Source organism: Helianthus annuus, chromosome 5 (assembly GCF_002127325.2).
Source record: "Helianthus annuus cultivar XRQ/B chromosome 5, HanXRQr2.0-SUNRISE, whole genome shotgun sequence".
NCBI lineage: Eukaryota > Viridiplantae > Streptophyta > Magnoliopsida > Asterales > Asteraceae > Helianthus > Helianthus annuus.
The window spans coordinates 45,584,278-45,590,277 of record NC_035437.2 but is presented as its reverse complement, the minus strand read 5'-3'; the positions used below and the strand labels follow the sequence as shown (position 1 = coordinate 45,590,277).

General features: G+C 39.1%; 1 non-coding gene across 1 annotated transcript; it reads left to right on the top strand.

Annotated features, from left to right (window-relative positions):
• The first annotated feature begins 4,781 nt into the window (after positions 1-4,781).
• On the top strand, positions 4,782-4,888 carry LOC118492785. Its single transcript, XR_004894787.1, has one exon. It is a non-coding gene; the product is annotated as a small nucleolar RNA R71 (small nucleolar RNA).
• Positions 4,889-6,000: the final 1,112 nt, after the last annotated feature.

Below are 6,000 nucleotides of genomic sequence, written 5' to 3'. Positions count from 1 at the left end.
CCTGAAATCCTGGGTTTGTTTGGATTGGAAGGAATGCCCGAATTCGATATACATAACTTAGATAAACCTTTAATTTATTTAAGGTTTTATCGCCACAGTCTCAAGGCTTGGATGTATGCATTTTCACAATACCGCATAAATGTTAATATTAGTAGAGCATGCATTGTTCCACAAAACATAACGTTGATTTAAACCATGTTTTACTTCAACACCTTGTTTTGTGCATTTTACATATGGTTTAGTTGATACATCTCACTTACCATACAAGATATATTTTGGGTACACATTACATGATCTACATTAAACATAAACATTTTGACATTGATATACATACTTGGTGGTTACATCGAACATAGACATTTCGATATGGTTTACACAATAACACTTGACAATTGATTTATACATGAACAATTTACATGGTGGTTGGTTTGGGTAAATGGTTGGAGTAACGTGGCGTATGTAATATGATACAAACATGGTGGATACGCCGCTGGTACTTCCTATATATAAATGCTTGCATTATATTACATATCGTAGCGTTATCTAAATCATTTCAGTATAAACATATTAAAAATAACATATTCTTCACAAGACATTGTTTTACAAACAACTTATCTTATACATACTCATTTTACTAGGTTATTCTTTTAACCTTACATTTAGTTTACATATCATCTGATATTATCGTTTTTCAAATGGTTTACAAAGCAAGACAAATTACAAGGTTCATGACTGACTGTTATTAAACATTTCTTTAAACTCAAGTCATGAATCCCATTTTCACAAAACCTATGTATCTCACAGGCATTTTTATGCTGACGTACCTACTTTCACATGTGTTTTCAGGAGCTATTGTGTAGGATGACAATGGTGACACTAGGGCGGACCTGTGCCTTAGAGCCTAAAAATGAAGATAGACTAGTTTAATTATGTTATGAACTTTGTATTTCCTGTTTTGAAATGATGTAACACTCGTGTTTAATAAATAAAATGAAACTTTAATTTCCATGGTTATGAAAAAATTAATTCTGTCCCAACACTCCCCGGCGTTTCCGCCGCGGTTGCATGTTATACGCGGCCGGGGTGTGACAGGTTTGTCTTTTCTGCTGCTTCTTGGGCACGGCCCCGTGCTCGCTGAGCACGGGGCGTGTTCAGTCTTCTGGCTTCTCTTTTTTGCTTGGGGAGACGCTGTCGGAGGGTTGGGCATATCACTTTTGTTCCTTTTCTTGTATTTATGTTAGATTTTGCTGTCTTTTTGCTTCTTTTGTTATTTTGAGCTCATTTAATCCTGAAAACACAAAAGGAAGACAAAAACATACTTTTTCCAACATTAGTACTAAAAAAAAGTTAGTTTTAAGCCACAATTGATGTAATTTATATGTTGCATTTTGTGCACATCAAATACCCCCATACTTGAATCTTTGCTTGTCCTCAAGTAAAATTCTTTATAATGTGGCTTTATTCACTCCCAAATGGAATGGGTAGAAGAGAAGGTTTTTGGGCTTGTCATAGAGTGTCGGGAATTCCAAGATTATTTAGGTTTTATTTTTATTTATTTACAATCCTATTCGTCATGATTTATTAAAAACATTTCATTAGATAAATTATTTATTAGGACATAACATACCTTTTTAAAATTTCATTTATATACAAGTTCACATACTTCACGGGGGAATCACTCAACACTCGGCCGAAGGTGTATTTTTAGTGAATCACTCGAGAGCGGCATGGAACTTACTCCTACCATAAGCTTGCCAAGCAATCAATCCTCCTCCTTTTTAACTATATACCTTTGTAAATATCAAGAGGACTTTTTGGGTGAAGGGTTAGGCTTGAGCTAAAGGTGGGTGGTTGGGTTAGTGGTTAGTAAAAAGGTCGAAAAACGTAACAAACGTTGGTTTTTCAAAAGACTTTTTATTTTTTACATTTTTATTTTATTTTGATGAACCATTTGTTTCAAACAAGGTTATTTTTGATGAAGTTTTTGTTTGTTTGGTTTCATCAAAATATATAGCTTTTTTTTTAATAGAGTCATTAGAAAACCGAACGTTGTTACTAAAATAAAGGGTTAAAAATAAAAAGGTTTAGGTGGGTAAAAAGGGTGATGGTTTTTGGGTTAAGAAATGAAAAGGTTTAGGCTCAAAGGGGTTAACTAGGGGGATTTTGGGTAGGTGGTAAAGAAAATGAAAAATAATGGTGTAGAAAGAAAAAGGGTTAGTCCTAATGCATCCATCATTTACTTACTTGGGTTTAAGTTGGTAAGGACCGGGAATGTATTGTTGTGGCAAGTTCTAGAGTCGTACAAACCAAGCGGCTATTCACACAAGAAACGAAAAATGAGCATTTAGTGTAAAGATATATATTTGTATGCTCGTTAAAGGCTCAAAACTCACTTTTGTGGGAAAGGGTTTTTATGTGATCAAGTATATATAATCAAATTTTAACTTAGTTTTTCATGCCTTTTCATAATTTTCTTACGTTGGTTCTTTTTATCACGACGCTATCGGTTGTAAACTTGTAAAAATATAACCTTATTAAGACTTTAATTCCCAACTAAACTTAGACAAGTAAAAAAAATGAAAATTTTTGGAAAAAATTTGGGGTGATTAGCGGTTCCAATAGAGTTTTGTGTAAGGCTTGTTATTAGGACTTGCAAAATTCAAGGTTTTAGCATCCCCCCACACTTAAATTACACATTGTCCTCAATGTGTCCCAAAAATAAGTTTTTAGGTTGATTGAATGTGTAAAATGGTGTTAAAAGCAAAATTTTATGTTACTGGCAGTGTGGACACGGCCCCATGTTCAGGTGCCAGTTACAAAAATTAAAGAAAAGAAACAGAATCCTGGGCACGGGGGCGTGTTCAGCGAACACGACCCGTGTCCAGTTACCTGAACTGGGCAATTTTCTGCAGGGTGTGCGGCCCGTGCTGAACTTGCTGTAATGAAGGAATTGTTGTCGGGCGGCCCTGTTTTCGTGCATGGGGCTATGTTTCTCGTTTCCCTTGTTATTCTGTACCACAATGAGTGTGTTTTATTTCTGCAAATTTAAACTAAAAGATTAAACTAAACTAAGGATAGTTCCGCGGAATGCCTTCGTGGTGCGCCACGTTTATAAGTGTCCTTGGCAAGACCCAAGGTGAGGTTATATGTTTTCCGAGCGGGATGTTTTGCATCCCATGTTGCACCGTCGGAGAGCATCATCCAAACTCGAATCAATAACCTTCATGTAATTGACCGGGTCATCGTCCTCTATTCTCTTCCCAACCCCGAACTTTGCTTCCTTATCCCCATATTTTAAAGTGAGCGTTCCGTCATTCATGTCTACCACTGCTTGTGCAGTGGCTAGAAAGGGCCTCCCTAGTATGAGGGGGACTTTGGTGTCTTCTTCCATATCAAGTATGACAAAGTCGGCCGGGTAGACGAAATTGTCGACTTTGATTAGCAGATTTTCAGCGACACCTTGCGGGCATTTGACGGATCGATCAGCAAGTTGTATACTCATCTTTGTAGGACTCGTTTTTCCTAAGCCGAGTCTTTTGAACATTGATGCGGGCATGAGGTTAATGCTAGCCCCAAGGTCAGCTAGTGCATTACGAATGTGGGAGTTCCCAATCGAGCAAGGAATTGTGAAGCTTCTGAGATCAATCTTCTTTTGGGGGAGTCTGTTAAGTACGAGGGCGGAGCACTCTTCGCCTAAGTTAACTAATTGCAATGATTCAATTTTCCTTTTATGAGTGAGGAAGTCCCTCATGAATTTCGAGTATTTAGGCATTTGGGTCAGGACGTCAATGAAAGGAATGTTGACATGTAATTGTTTTAGTAGACTTTCGAATTTTGCGAATTGCTCATTGGTCTTTTGACGGATTAACCTACCGGGGTATGGAACCGGAGGAGCCTTGGTGGGCTCTGGTGATGGAGGAGAAACCTTCTCTTGTTGGGGCGGTGTTGCGATCTCCTCAGTAGGCGGTGGTCCTTCCGCGGGACCCATGGTACGGTTCCGTAGCGTTATGAGATGAACTTGCGCCTTTGGGTTTGTTTCGGTATTACTTGGTAACGCGCCTTGAGGTCTCTCGGAGAAATTTTGGGCTAGTTGATTTATTTGTTTTTCGATGTTTTATATACTAGCTTGTTGATTTCTAAAATTTGTTTCTAATTGTAGAAACCTATCCGAGTTATTCTTTTCAGTGTCGGAGATGAGGCGAGATACAGTATCTTCAAGCCTTTCTCGTCCACCTTGTTGTTGAGGGAAATTTTGTGACTCATTTCTTGGTTGTTGAAAGTTTGTTCGTTGATTTAGGCTTTGTTGGTTACTACTATTGCCGGGTTCTCTCCAACCAAGGTTAGGGTGGTTACGCCATCCTTGGTTGTAGGTGCCCGTTGGAGGACCCGACGGCCTAGGTCTATTATCAATGTAGTTTAACGATTCTGGTTGATCGTCTGTTTCTTTCATACAACTCCAATTTTCATGTGGCCCACCACACCCTTCACAAGCCATAACCGAGACCGTTTTTGCCATTTCTAACTTTTTAATTTTTGAAGAAAGGGCCTCGATTTGGGCTTGTAAAGAAGTGCTTTCATCAACCTTATGGGCGCCCGGGCAATAGATTTATTACCTTGGGGAGTGTGCCATTGAAAATTGCTTTGAGCAATTTCCTCAATTTGATTGTATATTTCATGTGGGCGGCGGTTACCTAAAAGTCCCCGGAGCTAGAGTCAAGTGTTTGTCTTGTGTGTGTGGCAACAACCCATTATAGAAAGTGGATACTTGTTGCCATATCGCAAGACCGTGATGAGGCCACTTTCGCAATAGCTCCTTGAACCTTTCCCAAGTTTCATATAAGGATTCCCCGTCCTCTTGTGAATATGTATTAATTTCAGTCATTAATTTAGTCGTTTTAGCGGGAGGGAAATACTTATATAGAAATTTTTGGGCTAGTTCATCCTAGGTGTTTACCGATCCAACTGGGAGGGCATTGAGCCAAGCTTTTGCTCGGTCTTTTAGTGAAAAAGGAAACATTCGGAGGCGGATGGCGTCATTTGAAGCTACATTGATCCGAAAGGTATCACATATTTCTAAGAAATTAGTAATATGTAGATGGGGATCCTCGTCCGCAAGCCCATGGAAGGTTGCGGAGTTTTGAAGCATTTGTATCAAATGTGGCCGAAGTTCGAAGTTATTGGCTTCGACATTCGGTGCATTGATAGCGGCGCCGAGATTACCTACGGTGGGTCGTAGATAATCCATGAGGGTACGTTGGTCCGCCATTGGAAGTGGTTCCCCCGAAACTTTCTCTTGGTTTTTAGCTTTAAGTCTTTTTCCGAGAAAGCGTTTGGGTTCTTCTAGAGGTTCTTTTATGTCTTTATTAGAACTGGAGCTCATACACTACGTAGAGGCGGTGTCTGGTTCCAAGTCCTGCAACAAAAACAAAAAAGAATGTTGGTCAGAAAGTTCACCACGGCCCCGTGCTCAGTGAACACGGCCCGTGGTCGGAGTTACAGTGATTGTTTTCCGGATCCCTGTTACTGGAAAGTTGGACACGGCCCCGTGTTGCACCGACACGGCCCCGTGGTCAGCCTTCTGTAACTCGAAAAATAAAAAATTGCCAGTAACACTGCTGGGCACGGCCCATGTCAGACCAGGCACGGCCCGTGCTGAGCTCTGCAGAAGCTGAAAAATTAAGAAAATCCAAAAAAAAAAAAGTAAATAAAAAAATGATTAGGCCGTTGATTCCTAACTTTCTTAAAATCCTTGTGTCCCCGACAACGGCACCAAAAACTTGATGCGTGTTAGGTGTTATATATATTAGATGTATATTTTAAGCCCTTTTTACACTTTTAGTCAAGTTTTAAATTTATAAAACACGATATTTACTAACACTAAACACACATATGGGCAACCCATCGTGAACGTAGTATAGTGTTTATCTTCAACGTCTAATCAAATCAAAATGTTAGAAAAAGATTTTTAAACTAAGAAAATAAAACTAACTAAAATGCTGA